Source organism: Lepidochelys kempii, chromosome 1 (genome assembly GCF_965140265.1).
Source record: "Lepidochelys kempii isolate rLepKem1 chromosome 1, rLepKem1.hap2, whole genome shotgun sequence".
In the NCBI taxonomy this organism is placed as follows: Eukaryota; Metazoa; Chordata; order Testudines; family Cheloniidae; genus Lepidochelys; species Lepidochelys kempii.
Genome location: NC_133256.1, coordinates 199,094,243 through 199,122,194, shown reverse-complemented (window position 1 = coordinate 199,122,194; position 27,952 = coordinate 199,094,243). Strand labels below are relative to the sequence as shown.

The 27,952-nt window shown below is 42.9% G+C and overlaps 1 pseudogene; it reads left to right on the top strand.

The window, feature by feature from the left end:
• Nucleotides 1-69: 69 nt before the first annotated feature.
• Nucleotides 70-27,952, top strand: part of LOC140896493 (kinetochore protein NDC80 homolog) — a 28,688-nt pseudogene continuing 805 nt past the window's right edge.

The window sequence follows — 27,952 nt, the reverse complement described above, 5'->3', positions numbered from 1 at the left end:
TTCCTTTAGCCGGGGACCCCACTCTGAACGCGGCCCCTCGAGGCTCACTGAGGCGATTGCAGGGTGCGCTGGCTCCTGTCCCATCCTGTGCTGGGGGCTGAGCGCTACCGCCGGAGACCCGCCCGCCTGGGGCTGGGCCCTTTGTTTTCAGGGGCGCTATCACCCGGGTGGGGGTGCCTGCCTGTGCCTGCGGGGCGGGGTGCTGTGGCTGGTGCGCTTTGCTGGGAGCTGGGTGGTAGGAGGGGCAGGCACCTGCTGAGGCCTGGAGGGAACCAGAAGAACTTTTCTTCTCTGCCTGGTGACAGGGGACTGAGCGGGGTCTGGCTTCAGGGGTGGTCCCCTGCAGCCCCCTTAGACCTTTTACACGTGGATTCTGCCTGTATTAGAGGAAAGGGCCCAGGATGTGAGATGTTTTGGGGCTTGATTTAAAGGGGGAGTAGGTGGACGTGATGGGACATGTTTCTGTGTCAGGGAGGCCGTAAAATTTTAAACGAATTAAAGCAAAACTGGGCCCAGTCAGGGAAGTCATTCGCACGAGCCAAATTGAGAAAAGAGTCTGTCTGAGACCCATTAATATGAGGGACTTGTTTAGTATCCTCCGAGCTGCTCCTTCCCCCATTTCTGGTCTGGCTTCTTGCTCTAGCTGGGTTCTCCAATAGCTGTTCTGTCTGACCTGTAAGATCAATATTTCCCATTTTTGTTTTCTGCATTTTTTGGCTGACAGGCCTTTGTCTTGCAACTTAAACAAGATGAAACAGAGCTCATCTTCCAGCGGTAGCACTGGCCGGGCCTCCCTGCTGCCCGTTAGAGTTCAGGATGCAAGCAGAGCCGGTCTATACACACCTCAAGCAACGTATGTGCTGCTGATCTCTAAGCACACTTATGCTGATGTAACTGAGAGGAGGAGGGTTGTGGTCATTTGTTGTGGACTTGGTGTGAAGAGATTCACTGTTATGGTAAAGGGCACCTGGATGTCTAGTTCACCTCTAAATACATCTCTGAGTGACCTAGTGCAGGGGTTCTCAAACTGGGGGTCGGGACCCCTCAGGGGGTTGCAAGGTTATTACCTGGGGGGGGTCACGAGCTGTCAGCCTCCAGCTCAAACCCCACTTTTCCTCCAGCATTTATAATGGTGTTAAATATATAAAAATGTGTTTTTAATTTATAAGGGGGGTCGCAGTCTCAGAGGCTTGCTATGTGAAAGGGGGTCACCAGTAAAAAAGTTTGAGAACCACTGACCTAGTGATACTGATGTAAATTTATAGTGTAGACCTGGCCTAAGGCTAACATCATTTCAGAGAGGTGGCATTGGTAGTACCTCCTGTAAATTTCGCTTGTGTAGGCAGGTTTATGGAAACAAGAACACCACAGTGACTTGACTTAACAGAACACTGTCCATTTAAAAATAGCAAAAATAGTTTACAATGTATTATCAACTCCACATTAGAATTTTCAATATGAAAGCTTTTTAAAAGTCCTTTAAAGGGACAATGTCTACTTGAAATCTAGTAAATTGTCAATTAAAATGAGTTAAAATAACTATTATGACACCTGCCATCTAATCAATCCATTTGCCTATTTTGGAGGGTGGGGGGAGTTATGTCACACTTTTTTATTTTTCAGTGTTTTTTTCTTTCCATTGTTACTGTGTAAAAGACCCACACAAAGTGAGAAGACTGACTTCACTGGGGAAGTGGTGAAACTGTGCTTTTGACAGCATTGTGTAAGTAATCAATTTTTTTTAAAAAATACAGAAATACAATTAAAATAGATTCCTAATAATCTTGGGTTGTGTAACAATAGTTGTGAAACTACTGGCAGCACCCTCATAATGCTTTAAATGACAGTGTAATGTTTTGTGATCTTTTCTCTAGAGAACGATCGAAGCTGAACATATCTAAGTACACTGGTGGCTCTGACGGCTCTGACGGAAAAATCAACTTCTCTGTGAGAAGGTACTGTTACAATGCCTCCTGACTTGTTTCACTCAATATTTCCAATATAAAATAATGAATAATTAAAACTCTAGGCTTTAAAAGTGGCTTGCAAAGGGGGCAGGGGAGGAAATAGAGATGTGTCCTTTTTTGCTATTTTGATGTATAAAGAAGACCTAAAATATTTGATTCCCCCCCCCCCCCCGGCTCTTTTTTTTTTTCCTGTTTGATTGTTTCTTTCATTAGATTAGAGAGTAGGCACATAGGAATTGTGCACAAATGCTATGTTAATGAGAACAATGTAAGTGCATAGGAAGATTGCTATCCTGTATGAGATCACTGTAGCAGGTCAGATATTCCTCTGAAGCATGTATGAATCCCTGTAATTGGACAGTTGTGGAATAACCTGCCTGTGGGGCAGTTTTTTTTTCTTAACTGCCTTCATTAGATGTTTGGTTTATGCTTTGAAGCATGAGGATTTTATAGTTCTTGTACACTTTGGATATCCTATCCAGTGTGATTCTGGGTATTCTGTAAATGCTAAAAGCCCACAGCGCGTGATCCAAAGCAATTTAACCGTCTCTGTTTGGTTTCAGGACAAGTGGTTCTGGAGCATTGCGAAATACTCCATGGGGCTTTTTTGCTGGTACAGAAAAGTTAAAGGATCTCAGGCCACTTCATGACAAGACTTACATCCAGCAGTGCATCTGACAGCTCTGTGAGGTATACCTGGGTTCCCACCCACTGTGTCACCAATATCTGCTGCATCTGCTCATAACAATGTTGTACTCTAAATGCGAACATGGGATGCTCTCTTTGGCAATAGATTTGGTTCTGTTACAGCATTAGGATTGTACATGTGATACACAGAAGATAAAACTGAGATAGCTTGTGATTGTGTGGAGAAACTATGATAAGCAGGTTTCAGATTGGGGAGAAAAGTGGTGGTGCTCTAATCAGGTTATGCCCGCAATCCCAAAATAGCTGAGTTTTTCTGCTAAAATGAGCAGTGAGCAGTTGATATTAAAATTGCCCTAATTAGACTTGAGAATTAACACTGTGTAGAGATGAATAGGGCCAGTTTGCATCTCTCTCCTGCATCTTAGTAAAGCAGCATGGGATTGGGTCATATTTGGAAGATTAGCATCTAGAAGGGCAAGAATAATGCCATTTGATTTAGTGTTTTGTTTTTAACTGAAAATTTAGTTATTGCGGATTCTGTTGAGCCATCAGAAGTGCTGGCACAAGGAACATCTGTTCAATCAGTCACTTTTTCAATGAGTTGTTTACCTTCTGCTACGATTATCATTGTTGTAGATTTAACAGAGAGCATATACAAATCTCAGCTTATTCACTGGCTCATCAGACATGAATATATTTTTTTCTGAGCCTCTCTATCTCCCCCTCTGAATGTTAGTCTTCCAGAAATGTGTGGCTGTAATGAGGGAGAGTTCTTTGTTTTAAATTGAAAATACCCATTCAGAATGTATTGATCAGTGTATGTATATTGACTTCTATTAGTAGCAATGAAAATGTAATGTTCCTCAAGATAAATGCAGACATTGACCTCACCTTTGTCAAGATCTGATTAGGAGTGTCTATTAATCTTTGTGTCTGTTGCCTTTCTTAGTTTCTTGTGGAGAATGGCTATGCCCAGAATGTGTCTGTGAAATCTCTCCAAACTCCATCTACTAAGGACTTTTGCAGGATTTTTGCTTTTATATATGTTTTTTTTGTGCCCTTCTTATGAACTTCCTGATTCTAAAATTGAAGAGGAGATCCCAAAAGTCTTTAAAGAACTTGGGTATGTACCAGAGCTGATCAGAGATTGTATAAAGTGGGCACCCTTATGTTCAAAGGGACAGAGTCAAGATAAAGATCCGGATTAAAAAAAATTCTGAAAACAACATAACATTGATAACACTTTATCTTTTTCTGAAGGTCCCCACTGTTGAATCCAGGCTCTGGTGTGTGAACAAGGCAGTGGTTCTTGTGTCAAGCCCTGCAATGGGACCCAGGTGCCCTTTTGGTATACAAGGTGCCAATTCCTTTCAGTGAAGGCATTGCCACCCGGTCACTGCAGCTCTCAGACTCCATGACTGTCTGACTCCACTCAGCCTCTGGTTGTTTTTTACTTTGTGTTCCCTTGGGGATATTCTGCTGTCCTCTAGTGTTTCAACCTCAACATTTTTCTCCCCCTTTAAGCGTTTGAATTGGCAGGAGAGTGAGTTTGGGTGGGGGGGGGAGGGGGTGTAAGAAAACCTGGATTTGTGCTGGAAATGGCCCACCTTAATTATCATGCACATTGTAGGGAGAGTGGTCACTTCGGATGAGCTATTACCAGCAGGAGAGTGAGTTTGTGTGTGTGGTTTTTGGAGGGGGGGTGGGGGAGTGAGAAAACCTGGATTTGTGCTGGAAATGGCCCACCTTGATTATCATACACATTTTAAAGAGAGTGGTCACTTTGGATGGGCTATTACCAGCAGGAGAGTGAGTTTGTGTGGGGGGGGCGGAGGGTGAGAAAACCTGGATTTGTGCTGGAAATGGCCCAACTTGATGATCACTTTAGATAAGCTATTACCAGCAGGACAGTGGGGTGGGAGGAGGTATTGTTTCATGGTCTCTGTGTATATAATGTCTTCTGCAGTTTCCACAGTATGCATCCGATGAAATGAGCTGTAGCTCACGAAAGCTCATGCTCAGATAAATTGGTTAGTCTCTCAGGTGCCACAAGTACTCCTTTTCTTTTTGTGAATTGGCTCAATTTGCCAGTGTAGGTTCTAGCTACTGGTAGGTTGCAGTGTTCAAGAGACACTGGAAAATGCTTGAAGCTGGTACAAGGGCATCTTTAGGCTAAATATCCTAGCTTAAATCATTTGTTTCCCTGTATGACTTCAGAGTTACAGAATCATAGTTTTTAAGGCCAGAAAGAACCATTAGATCATCTAGTCCAACCTCCTGTGTAACACAAGTGATAGAATTTCACCCAGCTACTCCTGTATTGAGCTCAATAATTTGTTGTGCTTTAGTCCATCTTTATTACTAGTAATGCCAAAACTGTGAAAGCCAAAATAACTTACTTTCACCACTTCTGTTCTACGTTTTGCCCTTCCTTTATCATATACAGTGAAACTAGCTGGCTCTATTTTACTTTCTGGTTCCCATGCACTAGCAAAACGCTGTGATGTTTGGGTTTCTGATATTGCAGGGAAATACTTTGAGCAGTAGATTTGATGTTTCACACAGTCAGTGCCTCGGATCTAAACTGAAAAGGGAAACTCAAGTAATGTACCTATGCCTGACTAATCCCACTGTGGATTTCTTCCAGAACTGATGAAATCCCTTTGAAATGACACAGTGGGTTTTGTCATTTCTCAGTGATTCCAGATAAGTTGTACTTGTGACTGGTTTCCGCCTCTTCGCTTCCCCCCGCCCACCCCCGGGTGCCACTTGGAACTGTGGGACTATTGAGCCTGCCTAACCCGCCAGCCTGGGTTCCCTTTTACACTGTGGTTATGTGATAAGTTGCCAAGCTCTCCAAGCTTGCTCTTTCACCAGCATACACACAGATAGGGACACACCCAGCTGCAGCTTCACACACACATGCTGAGATCAGCACTGCATTGGAAGGCTCAGTTAAGGCACCTCCTAGTTGGTAAGGCATGGCCCCCCTCTGGAGTGTAAACCCAAAATTATACCGTCTTGCACTGCACAGGGAACTGCAAAGCATAAGGTCATAAAATTCTCCACTCCCTCAATGTGGAGAGAGAGATGCAACAGCTTTCTGCCCCAAGTTATAATTTCCACATACTGGCTTTAGAGAAAACAAAAAACAAGTTTATTAAATACAAAAAAGATTATAAGAGAGAGAAAATAGATCAAAGTAGATTACCTTTGTAAATAAACAAAAACTGCAAACTGAGCTTAACACACTAGATAAGTAGGACATGAATTAGCAAATTCTCACCCTGAGTGATAAACAGGCTGGCAGATTCTTAAGGCACAAGCTGCCTTGGCTTTCCCAGGTTTTCATACACAGGCTAAAATCCATCTAGCCTGGGACCATCACTTCCCACAGTTCAGTCATTGCCCCTCAGGTGTTTCCAGGTGTGGTGTTGTAGGGAGAGTGAGGTACAATCATGATGTCATTTTCCCTCTATATATCTTCCTCCCACTTGCTGGAAAGCTCTTTTGCTGTGACGTGGGTCAAACATTTCCCATTGTGTAGTGCTCTCTCTGAGGTTTCTATTGTACGCAGTTCCTGGGGTAATACTTGTGCTTGTGTGCATTTTCTTAATAAGCCATTTTTTCAGGTACAACAGGAAAAAGGCCTAAAGGCTGCTTGTGGGTGTTTTCAACCTCATAACATGATTCAATAACACATACGTAGCCAAATTTCATAATTTCACATACGACAATAGCAGATACAATCCAACGAGATATTAATGTCTAGCAGATCAAGACTTTTAGAATATCTCAAAGGCATACTTTGTACAAAACATATCCTAATTGCATGACAGTGGTGAATATTGGGGTGCCAGGGTGTCACAGTACTCAATTTACAACTTAAAGGTATTTTTCTAATTGCCGGTGCCACAAACCCCATCTGGTATCCAAAAACTGAGTTGTGCTTTTTTTTTTTTTTTTAACTTCTTTACAAGTGGCAAAGATACTGCAATTTGACCTTAGCTGACAGAATCAGTTGATGCATATAAAAGGAATAAAATCAGTTCATGATCTGTAGTGTTAACAATAGTGAACATTCATCAGAAAAATAGGCAGAAGTCTGTGTGTGTCCAATAAATCAAATCTATTTGGCAGGGAGATGTCTTTTAATTCTCTGCTGATTACAATCCTGCTCAGGTAATTGGAAACTGCTCTAACTCTTCTTTCCTTGTAAGTATCCCTTTCCATGGCCAAAAAGCTCCATGTACACCGTGGGTGCACTGCATGTCTGGCCTCAGGTTGCCGCTGCACTAGTGTGGTTAATAGACTGCATCAAGGTATGGTGACAAAAAGGGAGGTCAGCTGTGATCCAGTGGATCTGAGCTGAGCAGGGAGATATGGGTTCTGTTGCAGGCTCTGCCGTTGACTTTGGACTAGTTAAGGCCAGAGTTTCAAAAGTATTTAGGTGCCTGAAGATGCAGAGAGCCACCTAGTAGTGAGATTTTCAAAGAGCACCTGAGCGAGGTGGGAACCTAACTCCCATTGAAATTGATGGGTTTTATGTACCTAACAGGTAGATGCATCTAGTTGGATTTTCAAAAGTGCCTAACTGCCTTTAAAAATCTGACACCTAATCCCTATACCCCAGTTTTCCCTTTTGTAAAATGGGACCAGTAATATTTCCCTACTGCACGGCTGGGTTGTGAGTATATATTCATTATCTTCTTTAAAGTGGCTGGAAATCCTCAAAGGGAAGATGCTAGAGAAATGAAAAGTAGTAACTATTACAAATAACAGTACCTACGGTGTGTAAGAGGAAAGAATAAACAAGAGAAAACAGTCTACATTAAATTCTGATAGAAATGAACTGAAGTTTTAAAACTATAATCCTCCAAGATCCAGAATTGTCTTCATACAGCCTTAGGGCCCTACAGCAATATCTTAGATTCAGAAGCTGTCTGGCTTTTTGACTGCAGATATAAGCAGGCAAGGCTGCTGAGATAATGTCTCTGCATCTGTTGGAGGAAAAGTGGCTTTTTTTATAGTAACTGCCTCTTACCTTAGCCACAGTCGATCAACTTCTTTCTGTCTTCCTCTAGAAAATTCCTTTTTATTGGCAATCTTTACAAGTGGTGATACCCAGCTGGGCACATGTCAGGGGGCGGGGGAACAGTAACCCATTTCTTGTACAAAATCTTGCAGTGTGGTGTTTGCTATTTTATTCATAGGACTTCCTGGTGTATTTAAGGTACACCTGCCCTGTTGACTACTTTGTGTCAAGCTGCAGTGCTTTACGCTTATCCTCAAAATATGTTTTCTCTTTCCTCCCTTTGAGATCCTCCCATGATTTTCATAGTGTTTCCTCAGAATCTGCTATGCCATTAAAGCGTTTGTCTCTTTGAGATGTATTGCCATTAACAGATTGAAGAGAATGGGGTATGATCCCTGCAGTATGAATCTTTTTTGACCACATCAGTTATGTTAGTTCCGATGTATGTGTCAGTTATCTAGGTGGTGTGCAGGGGCTTGTGTTTCACTGTAAAAGTCACAGACTATATATACTGACACTTAGTGAAGAGAACTCTTCCCCTTTGACAATTTAACAGGCTGCTCTGAGCAGAATGTTGTACCACTCCCATTAATCCTGGGTTTTTCGTCCATTCTTTCCATCGTTCCTACTGCCACTGTGTCACAGCCAACCATCTACTAACACAGATTCCAGTGCTCCATCAACAGATGTAACGCTATTCCGTAAAGTCAGGGGCTCACTTGGACCAAGTTACTGTGTTAACCGAGCAACATTTCCCATGTAATTTTGCTGAAGGAGACTTTTTTTACTCCTGGGGGAATTCTGCAACAAAAAATTTTAAAAATCTGTGCATGTTTTAAAATAAATAACAACATAATCTCACCAATTTCAATTATTTTTGGTCATTTATTTCAAAATACCAGTCAGCAAGTAGGTGTGTAACAATACAGACAACAAAAAAGATTCAGGAAATGTTTTTTGAGAAATAGATTCCTTACTAGGCATATTAATACAGAATTGAGTAAGAATTCCTTTAAACTACAATACAGAACAGTATTTCCCACACCCCTCAGAAGCAGTGCAAAGGCTTGAGGGAGTCAGGGGGAATGGAGGAGGTGAGGGAGAGGGAAGTAATTGCTGGGAAGGAGCCTAGGTGTCAACTTGGAGGGTGGGAAAAGTACAGAACAGGGGGTTTTTTGGGGGGTGGCGGGGAGGGATTGCTAGGGAACATTCCCATGCAGACCCTGGCAGACCTGTAGCCTCTCCCATTCAGTCAGGCACATCTGCCCCTGTCCCAATATGTTCCTGCATCCCCATGTGTCCTTGCACTTCCTGTCCACGTCTCTCCACCCGTACTCAGACAACCACTCCCCCATCCCCATGTTGCTCTGTACCCACTCCCTCTGTCCCTGTGTGTCCCTGTCCCCACTCCCCAATCCTCATGTGTCTCTGTGCCCCCACACAGCCATTCCCCCTGGTCCTGTGTAGCTCTGCACCCCATCACCATGTGGCCCTGCACCTCCCTCTCCCACTAGTCCTTATGAGCCCCTGTCGGACCAAGATTCCTTTTTTCAGCATTTTGCTGTAGTACCAGGGGTTTAGCTTTTTGTTTAGAGATAAAAGGAGGCTTCCACACCAAAGAAACAGAGAGCTCCAAGAGTGTGCAACCCACCCCGATGGGGCTAGCTCTGCCTTCTTACATTGTTTTATTAATACAAATATGACTCTGATATGGAGGCTAGTGACGGGTGATATCAAATAAGGATCTCCAGTGAACACTGTGCATTTCTAATTTGTGAGGTTTACTCTGTCCCTTTTTAGATCTACAGTGTCATGAGAGATAACTCAGATGTGCTTGTCGATACTCAGTGTTGGTCAGGAGAGGCTAAAGATGAAATTGTAGTTAATAAGGATTTGTACTACATTAATTGTTCATCAGACAATGTTCACTACACTGTCAGGAAAAGTAGCGAATGAAGTAAATGTATTCCCATTTTGGTATGGGGTTTTTTAATTTGGATTTTGATCAGCCCTTTTTCTGTTCATACTCAAGTGTGTATGGTTCTCAGTGCTCTTCCAAAAGAGGTGGACAGAATGTAAATGTAAGAACTGTTGTTAAAATAATAATTAAAAAACCGCACTGCTTTCTATAATGAGTTAGATACCTGCGGTTTACAACTGGCATGGGATTTAGCTGGCTATTGGATTAATTACAGAAGGGAAGGGAGAAAAGGACAGCCTTGTTTTCTAGCATGCTTTGGGAGGCAATTTGGTCTGGTGGATAATGCACGGGATGGGGGGAAGTGAACGGTGATCAGAATCGACTCAGTTCTTGACTCTGCTACTGACTTACTATGTGACCGTGGGCAATTTATTTTAGCTTTGTTTTCCCCTGTGTAAAATGAGCACGACACTGATCTACCCCTGTAAAATACATTGAGATGTATGGATGAGAAGTGCTCTCTCTTAAAAAGACAAATCATTTTAGACAGACAAGTTTGCATTTATCAGTTGTACCTTTATAATACAGTGCTGAAGGAGAGGAATAGATCTGCCATCCTTCGATTTCCCCCCCCCCCCCATTTCCCCTACCAAGTGGCTGATAGCTTGGACGGTTGCCTGAAGCCATCTCTTTTTCCTAACACTGTCAGCACATGCTGCTCTTCCCACAGAAGCAGTGGGAGTAGATGAAGGGAACATACTGCTTATGCCACTGGGCTGAATTGGCAAGGGGAAGTGGCCAGTTGCTGGTAGGGGTCCCACTTTGGGACCACACATGCAAGTCAAAGGCTTTTTCCCTGTACCCCAGTGGCCAGTTGCTTGGCTTCTCAAAAATAGGAGCAGCTATTTTCAGAGCTTGCAGCCCAGAGGACAGCTGGCTGTTTAACTGCTCCTCTCTGCCCACCCGTAAATCACATGGCAAGTTACGGATTTGGGAATACCTTTCCCACCTCAAATAAAATCAGCTTCTTGCTCTGTGGGGTCTCAGTCTGATTCCTTTTTGGTCAGGGCCAGAAGGGGATTTTCACATATCTGTGTCAGTTTCTCACGTTGGCACCTGGCATGCTGCCCATGCAGTTCTGGTTAGCTCTGGGCCTGACGTCAGGCCTAGAGAAACCCAAGTCACAGCCTGCAACGAGCAAGTGGACACCCAGGCCAGGAAACAAAAAGATCCCGAAGTGAAAGCTGCTTTTTAAATCAACAAAAATAACCCAATCTTCTAACTGGGGATTTGCCCTAAAGCACCTTCTTAGATTTAAAAGGGTGGTTTGTGTGGGCTGTCATTAAGCTCAAGCTTTAAAATAGAACTTGTGACCTTGTATGTCCATTTTAATAATATTTAACTAAGGTGTTGGTTTGCCCCATGGCTTTGTATGTCAAGCTTGCTTAATGGGTTTTTAAAAGGCTCTAAAAACCACATTGTTTGTTTTTCAGCTACTTATGGAGTACACTGAAAAGTGTTATGATCATTTCATGAATGGAGGAGATGCTTTTGAAGAGATGGATGCAGAACTACAGGCAAAACTAAGTAAGGGTGGCCATCTGAATTTGCTATTGCAAGGAACCACATGCAGGCTAGTAGAATTCTGGGCCTTGTCACACTTATTGCCTTCCTTACAGGGGTTATAGTAAGGCCAACATCAGCATTTTTCAAATGGTGTTGCCTACCTATGGATTGAGTGCTTAGAGTTAAGCACTCACATTCATATTTAGATATCTTATTTAGGAAAATGTTGATGTTTAAAAGTGAGGGTCGAAGTGTCTTTACTATGGCCATCATTTTCAGAAGTGCAAAGAGACTTGGTGCCTCAATTTGTGGTTGCCCACCTGGAGGTGCCTTAAAGGGGCCTGACTTTCACAGGGTGGGTGCTCAACACTTTCCGTACACCAGGCTCCTTTATAGCCTCTCAAGGTGGGCTCTCAAAATCACCTGTCACTTTTGGCATATACCTCCTCAGCTCACCATCTGTTGATTAAAAATAGCTGATTTGATATTGGATCAGGATTCCACACCCTCTCAAAGAAATAGCAGCAGCTCATCTGCCTGCTCATAGGACATTGCAAGGTGCTCATTTTTAAGAGTGAATCTGTTTTGGTGTGGTTTCTCCTTGCAAATCACTTTGACTTCCATTTTCCTCTTCAGACTGTTTCGTTCCCAAGACAGGGCTTCTCCTGTTGGCAGTGTCATCTCTTGTTATTGCATACCATCTGCCTTTAAGCATTTCTAAAGTGCCCGGCAGCAGTTCTCAATCTGTGGGTCAGGACCCTAAAGTGGGTCACAACCCCATTTTAGTGGGGTTGCCAGGGCCAGCATTAGACTCACTGGGGCCCAGGTCTGATGCTGAAGCCCGAGGGCTTGAGTCTGGGGTAGCAGGGCTCTGGCCCCTCCTCCCCCCCATGCCTGGGGCTGTGGGGCTTGGGCTCCGGCCTCCTCCTATGTAGGGCCATGTAGTAACTTTTGTTGTCAGAAGGGGGTGGTGGTGGTGCAGCGAAGCGTGAGAACCACTGTGCTACAGTATTGCGGCACTGTTGTCTGGTATGACTATCGAGGCTCTAGGGTTATTCAAACCCAGTGTGGTTTCTTGCAGACAAAGTGTTTAAAGTAGACCATTCCAAAGTGAAGACCTTAGAAGCAGAGAACAAAAGGTTGAATGAAGAGATTGCAAGGCTAGAGAGAGAGAAGGAAAGCGAGCCAGTTAGTAAACCATCTTTCTACTTCTTTCAACTATATCAAAGCTGGGTCTTCCCTTATTGGGGTTCCAGGTGCTGTAATCTCACCAGTAATGTGTACATACTGAGCAAGTGGTGGGGGCAGCTGAATCGGGGGTATCTGAAATTCTGCTTCCTAAGGTGATAGGAAGGGGGCTGAGGTGCTACAAAGGAAACGATCTCCAGAGCTATAGGTATCATCTGGGACACTCAGAACTCCTGGCCCCAGCTGGTGGAAGAGTCAAGTCCAGTGTCTCAGGCTCTCATAGTAGAATCTTGCTTATTTTTTTAAACTAAAAGCTGGATATGAAATTAATACTGAGGGTCTCATTTAAAGCTCTAAATGCAAGAAAAATCTGAGTTGAAGCGTCTCTCTGTCCTTACAGAGCTGTGACTTATTACTGCAGTGCATCTGGTACATGAGACTCAAGCATTATTAGACTCCTGAGATGCATGACAGCCTCACCTCTGACCTTATTTCCTCCTGTAGGTTTTAATTTCTTAATGTTTCAATTTAGCTGGCGTTGTAATGATAAAATTTAAAATTGTTAACTCCCAAGAGCTAATTTATCAGGCTGGGAATAACTATATCTCGTAGTCTGAGACTGAAAATTTGACCCAAATAAGATAAAGGAGGGAAGAGACTTTTGGGGTAAGGATTGTACAGGGATAGACAGAATGGCAGGGTTCACCACCATTTAGGCTTGCAAGGAAAATTATCTGCCTTGGTAGCAGCTGATTCAAGAAAAGATGCAGCCGAAAATCTATCATTGAGCTACTAATGTTTCCAATAACCACAGTAAAGCAGGGCTGATTCTTCTAAATACCAGTTAGGTTATTAACACTCTTCTTTCTCCTCAAAGGATCGTCTAGAAATGCTGAGGAAGCTGAAAGCTTCGCTGCAAGCTGATGTTGAAAAATATCAGGCTTACATGACCAATCTGGAATCTCATTCAGCTGTCCTGGATCAGAAACTACATAGCCTCACTGAGGCGTGTGAGGCATCAGGTGAGAAGGAAGCTGCATCAGAGATGATTGATGATGATGATGCATCATCACTTCCTTTGTTGGCTAGTACTGAAGATTGAAGGCTCTGAAACGGACATACACTTACTCCATGGATGAATTTGTACTAAAGCAGATTTTACTTGGCTAGTAATCTTGTACTTTCTGGGAAAACAGTGGGGCCGTACATACAGGGATAGGTGCTTCCTGGACCAGGAGGTGCTGGATGCATCTTTAAAAGCCATGGCCTTGATTTCTAGGGGGAGAAGAATTGTCTTTTGAGGCAGAAACATGTAAGTTGTCCGGCTGTCGAGTGTGGGAGATGACAAGATTCGGGGGTTGACTCTGCCCTCTTGGACCAGCTTCCTTACAGTTGGTCTCCTTTGCTGCCTTCCCTCACTGAACTATGGGAAGAGACCGATCTTGCACCAAAGCTTTCTTGCCTCAAATTAAAGGAAAATCCCTCAGCCCTGAATAGTGAAAGCACAACCTGCCTAAGTTGAAATCCTTCCATTTAAAAAACAGTAGTTCTGAGTCGATCTCACTGATTTAGAACAAAGCAGCACCGCTGGGGGAGAAGGGACATAGCCCTCTGAAATGTGCACGTAGAGCAGTGGTTCTCAAACTTTTGTGCTGGTGAACCCTTTCACATAGCAAGCCTCTGAGTGCGACCCCTCCCCCCGATAAATTAAAAACACTTTTATAATGGTGTTAAATACGTAATAATGCTGGAGGCAAAGCGGGGTTTGGGGTGGAGGCTGACAGCTTGCGACCCCCCCATGTAATAACCTCATGACTCCTGAGGCGTCCAGACGCCCAGTTTGAACCCCCTGATGTAGAGCCTGAAGTGGAGATCCCATGTTAACCTACTCACAAGTGCTGTGAGGCTTAAGTTTGTAGAGAACTTTAAAGATGGAAGCAGTACACATTTGTATTACTGCTAGGAGTACACCTCACTGATGAATGGGGTGTTTATACTGGAAAAACAGGGGTGGCGACACTGTGACCTTTAGCAAATGTCCAGAGATCTCTAGCTCCTCTTCTTTTTGTTGTTGATTACAGAATTGGAAGTTGAAATGATGAAGCAGGAAAATGCCCGGCTGCAGCACACTGTTGATAATCAGCTGTACGCAGCTGTAGACATCCAGAGAATAAACCATGAGAAAGATGAGCTTCAGCAAACTATCAACAAGCTTACCAAGGAGCTAGAGACGGAGCGGCAGCAGCTATGGGCTGAGGAGCTAAAATATGCAAGAGGCAAAGAGTCGGTGAGTGAAACCATTACTGGGAACTGGGACAGGCAATCTGGCAACTTTGCAGTTTTGATATTAAGGGTCAAAATACAAGAGAGAGAAAGTTGGGAACTTAAGAGGTTGCTGTCAAGTATTTTTCTAATGAAACTAAACCAGGGCAAGATGAATTTTTGTTCAATATCTTCATAAATGATCTAGAGGATGGTGTGGATTGCACTCTCAGCAAATTTGCGGATGATACTAAACTGGGAGGAGTGGTAAATACGCTGGAGGGCAGGGATAGGATACAGAGGGACCTAGACAAATTGGAGGATTGGGCCAAAAGAAATCTGATGAAGTTCAATAAGGATAAGTGCAGGGTCCTGCACTTAGGACGGAAGAACCCAATGCACAGCTACAGACTAGGGACCGAATGGCTAGGCAGCAGTTCTGCGGAAAAGGACCTAGGGGTGACAGTGGACGAGAAGCTGGATATGAGCCAGCAGTGTGCCCTTGTTGCCAAGAAGGCCAATGGCATTTTGGGATGTATAAGTAGGGGCATAGCGAGCAGATCGAGGGACGTGATCGTCCCCCTCTATTCGACATTGGTGAGGCCTCATCTGGAGTACTGTGTCCAGTTTTGGGCCCCACGCTACAAGAAGGATGGGGATATATTGGAAAGAGTCCAGCGAAGGGCAACAAAAATGATTAGGGGTCTGGAACACATGAGTTATGAGGAGAGGCTGAGGGAACTGGGATTGTTTAGTCTGTGGAGGAGAAGAATGAGGGGGGATTTAATAGCTGCTTTCAACTACCTGAGAGGTGGTTCCAGAGAGGATGGTTCTAGACTATTCTCAGTGGTAGAAGAGGACAGGACAAGGAGTAATGGTCTCAAGTTGCAGTGGGGGAGGTTTAGGTTGGATATTAGGAAAAACGTTTTCACTAGGAGGGTGGTGAAACACTGGAATGCGTTGCCTAGGGAGGTGGTGGAATCTCCTTCCTTAGAATTTTTTAAGGTCAGGCTTGACAAAGCCCTGGCTGGGATGATTTAATTGGGGATTGGTCCTGCTTTTGAGCAGGGGGTTGGACTAGATGACCTCCTGAGGTCCCTTCCAACCCTGATATTCTATGATTCTATGAATGACTCTAACAGATTAAAAATAATTTACAATTTTGCTCTTGCTTCCAGTAGGCCTGGAATTTTTTCATGTACTTGTTTGTGCATCAGCAGCCAAGGCCTGATTCAATGCCCATTTGAATTATTGGATATCCAGACCCCGAGAGGCCACAACAGGCATGTGTATTGCTTTCAACTGTAGTTGCAGAGATAGCTAAGGAGCTTGAAATAGTCTGAAGAGCCTGAACATAATTATCCCCATTTTACAGATGACAAAACTGAGGCACACAGCGATTCCATTACCTGCTCAAGACACAGTAATTTAGTGGCAGAACTAGGAATTAAACCAAGGGGCCAGATCCTCTGCTGGTGTAAACTAGTGTAACTTCTTTGACTTCAATACAGCTATGCTGACTTAAACCAGCTGGCTTAGTGACTCAGTCCCAGTCTGATGCCCTGTCCCATGGACTGTACAGACTCAACACTCTTCTCCTCTTTCCCATGCCCACTGCTATAGTGAGATGCCCCATTTAGAAGCAGGCCCTTGTTCTTCATAAAGTTTACCAAGCTGTGTCAGTGACTAAAACCACAGGCAAGAGAGGAAGGATGGCCCAATTATGGTTAAGGTGTCAGCTTGAGAGTCAGGAGACACGGGTTCTATTTTCTGCCCTTCCAGACATCCTGAGTGTCCTTGGGCAAGTCACTTAGCCTCTGCTTCAGTTCCCCATCTGTAATATGGGACAACAGCCCTGTCCTCTCTCACAGGGGTGTTGTGAGAATAAATGCCTCAGAATGTGAGACTCAACTACTATGGTGATGCGGGCCATATAAGTACCTTTGACAGTCTTTGCATTTGTAAGGCTGGGTCGCTCGAATGTATTCTTAATTTATTTATCACTTGTAATACTCTTCCCAGCCAAAGATCTTACATTTCTTTACACAAGTCCAATTTTACAGAGCGGCAATCTGAGACATGAGGGGGTGAAGTGTTTCTTGCCCGTGTTCACAAGGGAATCTGTGGCAGAGCAGAGAACAGAGCCCAGATCTCTGCACTCCCATTCTCATGCTTTTCCACAATCTCATCTGTCCTCTTTACAGGCAGCTTCCAAGGATACACACTAGCTAATCTTCCTTGAATATTCAAGGGATAGGTGGAGCAGGCATTTATGAAGCATCCAGGAGAGGAAAATACAACTACTCAGAAAGGAATGGACAGCTAAAAACTGCTCAAGTCTATCTGTATAGGCCATTGAGCTTCAAATCACATCACATCTCTGTGCCCTGGTTTTCCCATCTTTGAAATTGGGATAATGATACTGACCCTCCTTTGTAAAGTGCCTTGAGATTGATGGCCGAAAAACTGCTCCATAAATAGCAGAAATGGTCATCTCGCTCAAAAGCTTCCAGTGCTGACTAATATTTTAAAGATTTTTTCTGAGGTCTCAAAATGTCTGTGCATCTATGAAGCCTTACCTGGCAGTGGTACCCTCTTAGAGGTGGCAACAATAGTGATCCATCATGGAAAGTTAGCAGTAGCCATGTTTTGACCTTTTCTATTCAGTGTCTTTCTCTCTTACCATCCTTCCAGCTCCACATATTTCCCAGATTGAAGCACAGCTGGATGATTATCACAAACTGGCTCGGAAGCTGAAGCTAGTCCCAGCAGGCATGGACAATTCCAGAGGCCACGATTTTGAGATTAAGTTTAGCCCGGAGGATGGACCCCATTCTCTCTCCAAATACAGAAGGCAGATCAACGTAGGTGTGCTTTAACAACGGCTTTTGTTTGGAACATTTGTATGGGAACAGTCTGTGTTTCAGCTGTAAAATGTTAGGAAATACACAAGGAACGTCGTCCTTGAACATCCCTACTATAGCTGCAGTACAGTCTAGCCTGTGTGGGATGTTGCTAATGGAGCTGAGTGAATAATCGATTTTTTTTTCCAGTTTTGTGTCCAACCGGAAAAATCGGGGGGGGGGGGGGATTGGGTGTCTTGAACTGAAACTGAATCCCCCCCCCCACCCTAAAAACGAAAAACCAAAAATACTTCGTTCAGGTTAAACTCAATATTTGGATGTCTATTCTAATTGACATTTCGAAAATGCTTTTATTTTCAGGTTGGTTCGTTTTTTAGTTGAACATATATGCAAAGAAAAAGTTTCACTCATCTCTCTTTGCTACAGAATGGAGGGTGGGCGTGGGAGGCATATCAAGCCAGATTTCTTGAATCAAAGAGGGAGGGACAGACATAGCTGTTAGAAACAAAAATTACTCTGGGGGGAATTCTGCACCAAAAAAGTAAAAATTCTGCACATACTTTAAAATCCTGCATATTTTATTTGTCAAAATAACACAATATAATCATGCCAGTTTCAAATTTATTTCAAAATACCCATCAGCAAGTAGGTCTCTAACAATATAGACACTCCTTTTCCCCCCAAAAAAATTTCTGGTAAAAAAAAATTTTTTTTTTTTTTGACAAATAGATTCCTTACGAGGCACATTAATACAGAACTTTGTGTAATACATTTCTGTAATGTAATTCAAATGAATTTCCCACACCCATCAGAAGTATTGCAAAGATTTTGGGGAGTCCGGGGTAACAGAGGAACTGAGGGAGAGGGAAGGAGCCTGGACCTGGAGGGTTGTTCACTGTGGGCGAGAAGTATGGAACAGGGTTTTTTGGGAGGACGGAGAGATTGTTAGGGAGTTGGGGAGCCTCTCCCATGCGGACCCTGGCTGACTCCAAACGTCTCCCATTCAGTCAGGCACAGCTATCGCTGTCCCTGCACCCCCATGTGTCTCAGCCTCCCTCCCCATGCAGCCTTGCACCCCAACTCCCATTTAGCCCCTGGCTCAATGCTGTCACCCTACTAGCTCCCCTGAGCCCCAGTCTGTCCCCCCACTAGCCATTCTGAACCCCAGTGGGATACCCCCTCCCCCAGCAGCCCCGTGTGCCCCACTCTCTATCCTAACCTGGTGCTGCAGGCAGGGTTCTGTGATGAATTTCTAGTCCTGGGGGAATTCTGCACCACTGGGCACGTGCAGAATTTTTTTCCCCCCTACAGGAAAAAAAATTCTGTGGCATCAGAATTGGGCAAAAGGCAGAACTGCAGCACTTCTCGGGCAGAATGTATTTTCTGCAGTGGGGAAAAAAAATTCTGCGTGTGCACAATGGTGCAGAATTTCCACAGAAGTAAAAGAGTGCAGGGATTGGGTAAAATCTGCAATCCCTCAGAGGAGAATTCTAAAGCCATCTTCATCTCACTTGTTCCTTTTTATTTGTCTGCTGCAGCATGTATTGTTCCCCCTTTCCTGCAACCATTTGCAACCAGCTACACTGCTTCTATTCCTTCTCCCCTGCCGAGCTGTGCTGCCTCTTTGAAACACGGTGGAAAACACCTACCAGCCGGCTAAATCTGTCCATTACACAGATGCATCTCTGAACTGTCTGTGGGTCTTGAGTGCTGCACTAGTTTTAAAGTTTGTTATGTTAGAACAGTGACCTGCCACTGATGTAGGGCTGAGTCTTACCTGGCAGGAGTAACTTTTGTGGGGGTAGGGGGTGAGGAGAATACATGTTTTGGGATGTGGGGAGGAAACATTTCTTTAGCAGGCTGATTTTAAAAAAGAAGTCTGTTTTAAAGATGCTGAGAGATTCTGAATACCCATTAATGGGCAGTATTCAGTCAGCAATTCCTTGTAAATTTCAGAACTGTACCACATGGTTCTCTTACCTGTGTGTGTGTGTGTGTGTATCTTTTTTTTTCAATGTGCATTACAGGTTCCGCTTATGCAGATAATAGATGAGACTGAAGAGGCAATAAGTAAAGCTAGTAACAAGAAAATAATTTTAGAGGATTCCTTAGAACAGGTGAGCTCTAAAAGCTTTATACATCTTTGCTTATGGGGTTTAGGTAGTAAACATTTTCAGAATGGTGGCCTTCAGGCAGTGAGTCAGTGGGCTATATATTATTCTTGGCATTTCTGGTTCGAGAAACCTACTGATCATACACTGTAACTTCTCTTAAATCAGCATTCTTTAACTGAACACCTGCCACAAAATATTTTCATCCAAACATGTATGGTTTGGTGCATTGAAAGCACGTAAATATCTCTGGAGGAAAGCAAACTTCCCACCTAGGTATCTAGCAGAGGGTATGGATTGCAAATCCAGCTACCGAGTTCCCTGTAGGTGTTACAGATCTCAGCTCGGTCAAGCAAGTGTGGATTTTCTCCTATTCAAGAACATGTAAGAGTAAACGAATTCAGCAAGCAGAAAGGCCTAGGCTATATAAGGTGACCTGTGTTGTAAGATGGTGAAACAACCAATTTAAGTAATAGGTTTAAACCATGAATATAGAGAGAAATTTACAGTCAAAATATATTCTTCTTTGGCAATGAGTCTGCTGCTCCTTGATTTGTTTCAGCCGAGCTCCAGACCTGAGAAGGAAATACAGGTTATTCCTAAAAAAGCAGCCAGTGAATTAACTTGAGTTGTAGGCGCTGTGTGCGCTAAGGTAGATACTGTATTGTTAGTAACACAAATAGTCATTTGTAATCAGCACCAGCAATTCACCACCTCCGCTCTCCAGCCTTCGTTGCTTAATTCGTGCAAATGAATTGAACACTGTTCCAGGTCTTGAATCTGAAATATGATACCTCTACCCTGAGCCTCTGCAACAAAGCACACTTAGGACATGTAATTCAGTAAAATAATCATTCCACAATCCATCCAACAAAAAATGGGAATCTGCTAAATGCTGAGACACTGGCTTGGTCCCTATGTTGGGTCCATGGAGAAGGTGGCAGCAGGACAAATGATCCTGTTAGCCACTGAAGTGTTCCAGCAGACAATACTGCTTGGGCTAGGTAGCGGAAATCTGGACCCCTAGACAGGGGTCTCAAACTCAATTTACCTTAGGGCTAGGGCCAGTGCCAGTCCTCAAATACTCCCAGTGGGCCAATAATGTCACTGAAGATGGTGTTCAGAAAAGAAAATGTTTATATTGTATTTTTTATTTTGAATTTCTCAGAAATAATAAAACTATCATGCAACTTTATACAATTCTTCACCTGCCAGAGAGTTTTTAGTGTTTGCCAGACACCTGGCAACACTTCAGTTCTGTCAGTTTGTTGATGTTTGGCCTCAGTGTCTGAGCAGTTGAAACCTTCAGGATTGAAGCAAGGTGGGCATCAGATAGTTGTGTTCTGTATTTTGACTTGTTTATATTTGTTGTGGAAAAAAGTGATGCTGCCTCCATGGCTCACTGCCAGGCAACTGCTGATGGTCTCTCTGTCCCTCTCCCACAGCCAGTAGGTGGTGCGTGGGGGGCGGGGCGGCGCCGGCACTTGCAGCAGACAGAGCTGGCAGCATGCGTGTCTCCTCCGCGGGCTGCAGTTGGGAGGTTCTTGGGCTGCAGATTGCCCACGGGCCGGGACTTTGAGACCCCTGCTCTAGTGTAGGAAACCAGGAGAAGCAGTTTACTGAAGGTGTGCAATAGAATAGTTAGTGCACAGGGAAATGCATTGCGTCACCCCTTGAGACAAAAACACTTACTTATTTTATAAAATATAGTTCATTAGTTTTTTTATTAGAAGTCCATTCACTTTCTACCTTTTTCAGATGCCCATTGAAAAGGGTTATCTTCCTATTGCTGTTTGAAGTGCAGACTACTGTAGAATTATAGCCGTGTCACTGAAAATGATTTGCATGGGTTGAAGGTAGTGTACAAAATTTGAGCATCTGTTTATTTTTTCCAATGAAAATTTCTCATGGACTCTGCAACCGCACTAGCACCTTTCTCTGTTTCTGAGGGAACATAAATTCATCTGGCTTCCTGATGTGGGAAAATTAACATGACCTTAAATAGTTCTCCAGTATTTCCTTTATCTTAATATCTATATTGTGAGTTCAGGCTGAGCATTTATCTCTAGCACTTGAGTAAGGGTCTTTGACCTTTGTTTCAGCCCTATATAGCTAGTCTATTGTTTGAAGTTCTATAAAACTCTGAGGTTTTGCAAGATATTTCCAGCCAGCTGTACATGTGGTGGGTTTTTTTGTTTTTTTTAAACCAAATCTATTCTTGAAGTTGAATGTGGTGATAGCAGAGAAGAAAAGCAACATAAAACTGCTGAAAGAAGAAGTCCAAAAGCTGGATGACCATCACCAGCAGAAGCTCAAGGTAGGAATTTACTTTTCTAAAGTGAAAATAAATGAGAGATCTTTGAATGAGTAGGACTAAATTCTGCACTGACTTACACCCTATGTCATGCTGAATTTAGCCTGATGAATCATTATATGACTTTGGACAGTCAGCTGGTCCTCTTCTAGGTGACATCTCATGAGTAGAAACTGCTATCCCTCTGCCTAACTTCCAGCAGAAGAGCTCCCTTCCCCACACCCACCCTTTGGATGTTATTTGTTCTTGGAGATATGTTGCCTCTCATTTCTCTCTGAGTTGTCAGGTATGGTACCCAGTTTCCGGTCAGATGGAAGTATTTAGACACCCAGTTTTTTCTTGGAACAAATATCTTGTTGCAACCTTTTTCCGCAACCCTTTCTGGACCGGGATCTGCCTTGTTGATGGCTTCTCTACAGCAGAAATTGAGTCCACTTGCACCACACCGTGATGTTTTTAGGGCCCCGAACTACCTTAATCCAGTCCAAATCTCACTTGTTCCTCACTAAGGGGAGGCGGGGGTAAGAAAAAGCCTGGTGAGGTTCTCAAAAACCATTCCAGGCAGCATGCTGGTGTAGGCAGGTGCCAACATGCATGGACAGAGCAAAACTCCTTTTAAAAAAAAAAAATAAAATGGTTCACAAAATATTTCAGATTTGGTACTGCAAGGACACTTCAGGGTGTGCAGCCTCTCATGATGCCTGCCTGGCTCATTACAAAACATGCCTGACCCGATGCCCAACTCATCTAGTGCAGCATTTCCCAAACTGGGGTCCGCAAGGGTACTCCAGGGGGGTCTGCAGCTCTGCTGATCAATTCCTCCCCCTCCTTCCCAGGGCCTCCTGGATGCCAGTGGTGTGCAGGAGGTGCTGGGAGGGAGGGGGAGTAGCAGGGACAGGGCAAGCTCAGGGGAGGGGGCAGAAAGTGGTGGGGAAGGCATCATGGGGGTGGGGCCTGGGGCTGAGCAGGGAGCGTGGGGGTCCACAAAAATACTAAATCAAAATGGGGGTCCTTGGGTTGCTAAACTTTGAGAACTCCTGATCTAATGGATACAGGAGAGAAGCGTTGCTTCCTGTTTCTTCTTTCAGAGATCTTGCTAAGTCATTTTGAACCCCATTCAGATTGGGGGCTGAGTGGCAGGCTGCCCATGAGAACAATGGCTCCTCCTAAAAGGAAAAGGAAACCTTTAAGGAGTTACTTGTTTTATTAAAGGAATCTAAGTTTGGGACTATTTCTAGTCATGTATAGTCCTCTTCCATTCCACACCATCTTGCCATACGGTTGTTGGACCTTTACCCAGGAACACTTGCTTTGCCTTTTAAAACATGCTTGTGAGTTGCACTGCTATTTGTCACCTCTTTAAACAGTTCCTTTTGGTTATATTGATACTCTTGGGCGGGGGTGGGGGGGAGGGAGGGAAGGGGGTCAATTTTTGTTACTAGTTGAAGTTTGTCCTGCTGAGGCCTTGGTTTGATCCTTTCATAGGGGGAATTCCTTGGGGTTGCCTGTATTCCTCTGCTGGCAGGAGGTCCACTCTCCTAGCAAGTTCTAGGACTTTAATTATTGGTGGGTACACTTAGTCTGAGGAACATGTTGCTGATCAGAATTTGTTTATCCTTCCTTAGGTGGCTGAAGAAGAAGAAGAAAAAAGTGCAGCTGAACTGCAAGCTCTAGAGATACATGAAAACCTAATTGAGACTGGAGTCAATGAGGGCCTCAATGAAGCTATGAATGAGCTACATGAAATTCAGAAGAAGTAAGTGCAGCACATCCAGGTGTGGGGTTTTTTTTGTCTTCTTTCTTAAACAGATTTTTCCTGAGAAGTCTACTGCATATCAATGCAGAGAGAAGACCATACTCTGGAGGGTTGATGGTGAATTTCTGTAGTTTGTATAAGATTTCCTTGACTGAGTGCGTAACTAGCCCTTAGTCTTGTACATATACTATTGTTCCTATATCACTAATACATTCTCATTCCAGAACCTTGCAGTATGGAGTATTAATTTATGGCTGCAGAGCAAGAGCAGGTTAAAATTTTGTCTGTTTCAATGGAAAACTGAGTATTCAACTAAAGACAAACTTAAGAAAAGTGCCTGCTACTTTCAGTGGAAAATGGACTTTGTCAAGAAACCAAAACCTTTTCACTTTTTGAAAACTTTTTTTTTTTTTTTTTTGACTGACCAAATTGATTTGAAGGGAAAAGCCCATTTCTAACCAGCCTTGCTACCCTGAGTCTGCCATAGTGAGTCCGAAATGCCTGTATGTGTTTGGACACATTTTCGTATACTGTGAAATTCAGAAGTTAACTTTCAATAGTAACTGGACTGTAAGAAAGGAAATCCTGTAGTTAAAGGTTCCAGTATCCTTTACAGTTCATGCATTCTCTAATATCCAGCCATGTGAAAGTTAGTTATTACACATTCCAGTGACACCAACCCCATGTCCCATCTATCAAGAGTCTGAGTTTTCAAGTTCTACAGAAAGGCCCTTAAGACTTGACACATTTGCTGAACATATAAAAATCCTAATATTATACCTTCTAGCTCTTATAACCTTTCATCAGTAGATATCAAAGTGCTTTGCAAAGGAAGTCTGTATTACCTCCATTTTACAGATGGGGAAACTGAGGCACTGAAAAGGAAAATGCTTGGCCAAAGTCACCAGCAGGCTAGTGGCAAAGCCAGGAATAGAACTCAAATCTGAGTCCCAGTCCCCTGCTTTATCTTGTGCCATGCTACATAAACCATGTACGTTCAAAGTCTAGCCCTATACATATAACTGCAGAATGTTAATATTTTAACAATACAAAGCACTTATAATATTGTTGTGTAACTAAGATTTATCATTTTAGTCTACATCTATATATAATACCTAAAAATACTCCGGTGTACATGGATGATTCAATGCCTTTACAAAGTTTTTGATATATTTGGACTGATTTAAAAATGGATTGGGAGAGATTAGACGTAAGGTTATTGTAATGTCTGATCATGCTGAATTGGCTAGATGTTTGCTAAAGAATGTATAAACTGTATAGATACTCAGTTTTATCTATAGTCTTAGTTTCAGGATTGGATTTTATTTTAAATTGGATTTTTATTTTATTTAAATTACAATTTTGTATAAAAATAAACAAAATGTTAAGGCCTAAATTTATTCTCTTAAAACGTTAAATAAAAAAAATATGCTGAATCCATGAGCCTTGATTTAAAAAAAAACAAACTGAGTTAATAGCTGCTTTTCTATATAAAAGATGTTTTTCCTGAGTCTAACTTTTGAGGTCAAACTTTTTAAATATGGCACAATGGTCAGCTTGAGTAATTTAGGAGACTGTCTTATTTTCAAGAGACTTAGGTGAGACTAGGAATTTAAACTGTCACTTTCATTTGAAAATTTTCCCAGGCTTACCTGAAACAACCAGTTTAATTCACTAAGTACAGTTAATCTCTCTGTTTAATAAATCATTTAGTTGTAAATGTGGAACGTGCTTTGATAAGAGATTATCTATCCAAAATATTTAAGGTGGTATTTTATATGCTGTTTGGAATTTAAACAAACACAAGTTACCCATCCTAATACAGCTTGACACAAATCAGAGCAAAAAGTAAATTATCTAGTAAATAAGCAATATCATTCACCATTTTCTAACATACTAAAAATGTACAGTTAATCTGAAAATATTAAGATACATAATTGCTTAAATGTAGATAGTTCTAGTGTATCCTCTTAGGTAGCAAAAATGTTCACTAAATCTAGTGAAAAGGCTTTAGTTGTAAATTAATGTTTTAATAGTTTCATCAACCAATGAGAATGCACGTTCCTGTAGAAAGAAACTGAAGTACAAATGGAAAAGTAGGTTAAAATCAATTATTTAAACCGAGGCTTTCCACTTGGTGATTTTTAAATTGTCTTGATTTAAATTATCCAGCCTATTGAATTTTTCTAACATTTATTACATGTCAACCTTAAAATGAAGGGGTTTCTCTTTGGCCTGGGCATGCAATTAAGGGAATGTATTTGTATTCCTCAGGCACCAGATTGCTGTGAGGACAACAAATGAAGAGAAAATGCAAATGCTTGATAAATTGTACCATGTCTTGGAGATCGTGGCTTTTCATGTAGGGTCTGTAGAGGTAAGTCATACCCATTACTATGAACACTAAAGCAGGGTTAGGAAATGTACATTGCCCAAAAGGCAATTTACGGTCAGTTCATTTCCACTCCACCCCTCTTTAATTCTCTCTCCCCATGTCCTGCCCAGTTCATGGCAGGCTATGAAGAAAGAGGTGGTCCGTTCTCCCCAGAAGTGTCTGTCTCTCTCTCGGGAGTGACTGGTGTCTCCAAGCTCCTTGGAAAGAACAAATCTCTCTCCTGTTTGTCTGGGCATGCTGAACCTTGTTCCTTTCTGTACAGAAAAGTCCACAACTTCTCCCAAAGGGACACAATAGTAAATTCCATGTGGATTAAAAATGTGCTGAAACTAACTGCCATGTGCAAGCAGAGCACCCAACCAGTGTGTGGTGTTGGGAATAGCAGCTGAATAGTCTCTTGTTCTAGGGTTCTTTGTATTGATATTTCATGACTGATTGCCTTAGTCATATATACACGCTCATACTCCATAGCTCATCTTCCCTACCTTCCCTTCAAATTATTAACAGAGCCAGTAAAGCGACTAGTCTACTGGTAAAATGGCCCCTTGTAATGCTTCCACTGTCTAACCTCTTACCAAAAAGCTTGGGTGCTGCTAAAGTACAGCACCATGCCCTGCCAACCTCACCTAAAACAGCTGTCACCACACTGATTGAATGTAGGGTGAAATAGCAGTAACAATTGCAATTGTTCTTTCTGGGCTGTATTGGAAAAAGGAGAAATTAGAGGTCTCCAAATACGTGAATTGTTGGTGTTCAGTACTGTCGAGGTAGGTGGATGTTCTAGCTTGTTCAGACCTTCCGTTATCAGAAATGTAGAGATCATTTTGGAAAGATGACAGTAGCCTTTCCTGTAGTGTTCAAAGGCCTACTTACCAATCTGCAAAGGGTGGGATGTGATTTATAGTTTGCATTACAGTAGCAGCTAGAGGTCCCAACATCTTGTACTAGGTGCTGTGCAGAGACTGTCCTTGACCCAAAAAGCTTATGTTCTAAGTAGATAACACAAACTGTGGGAAGGGAAACCGGCACAGAGGGGGCCAAGGATTCACTTAAGGGCACCTGGCAGGGAAATGACAAGTAGAAATAGCACTCTGGGCTCCTGACCATCCCTAGAGCTTCTGCTTCACAATTAATGGTGCCAGTACCTTTGTTCATGGAAAACAATTTTAATCAAGAGGACTTAAAGCCATAAAGGATGTGTAGTTTGCTGTGTAAATCATCTGGGTGAGTGAAAGTATTGGGCCATCAAAGTCCCTTCTAAAATGGAATTACACTTGCAGTGACTGTGCAGGGGATGGCTACAGAAGTGAGATGAATGCTTAGGCTATTGGACACAAGCTAGGTGAGGTAATATTTATTGGACCAACTTCTGTTGGTGAAAGGGACAAGCTTATGAGCTTCACTGCGCTCCTTCAGGTCTGGGGAAGGTGAATGGTTAGGACATTGTAATCCAAGTGCAAGACTCCGATTGCATGTTTCCAATCTGAAATATATACATTAATAGGAAGGAGAAATGTGGAAACAACTAATGATAGACTAGGAGAGAGAAGAGGCATACTTAGATATTAAGAGTGAAATCCTGCACTATTAACTTCAATGAAACTGGGATTTCTCTGAAGGTTTGTACCAGGAAATAACAAAAAAAAAGTCTTAGGTCTGTGAATAAGAGGGATTATGCCACAGAGCAGAGAGCTACCAGTCACTCTGCAGACATTTAAGAGGGATCTAAGGCTTCCTAAAAATCAGCAAATTATCCAAGCTTCTTCAGTGTTCTGCCCTGCTAACCTCCCTCAAGAACAAGATTGGCTTTTATACCATCAGCCTATGGGTTGAGATTTAATAGGCAACACGGCTGTGTCTCATTCACAAGAACTCCTGGGGATCAGATTTGTGCCCTAGGAATTTACAAAGTGTGGTGGCTAGCA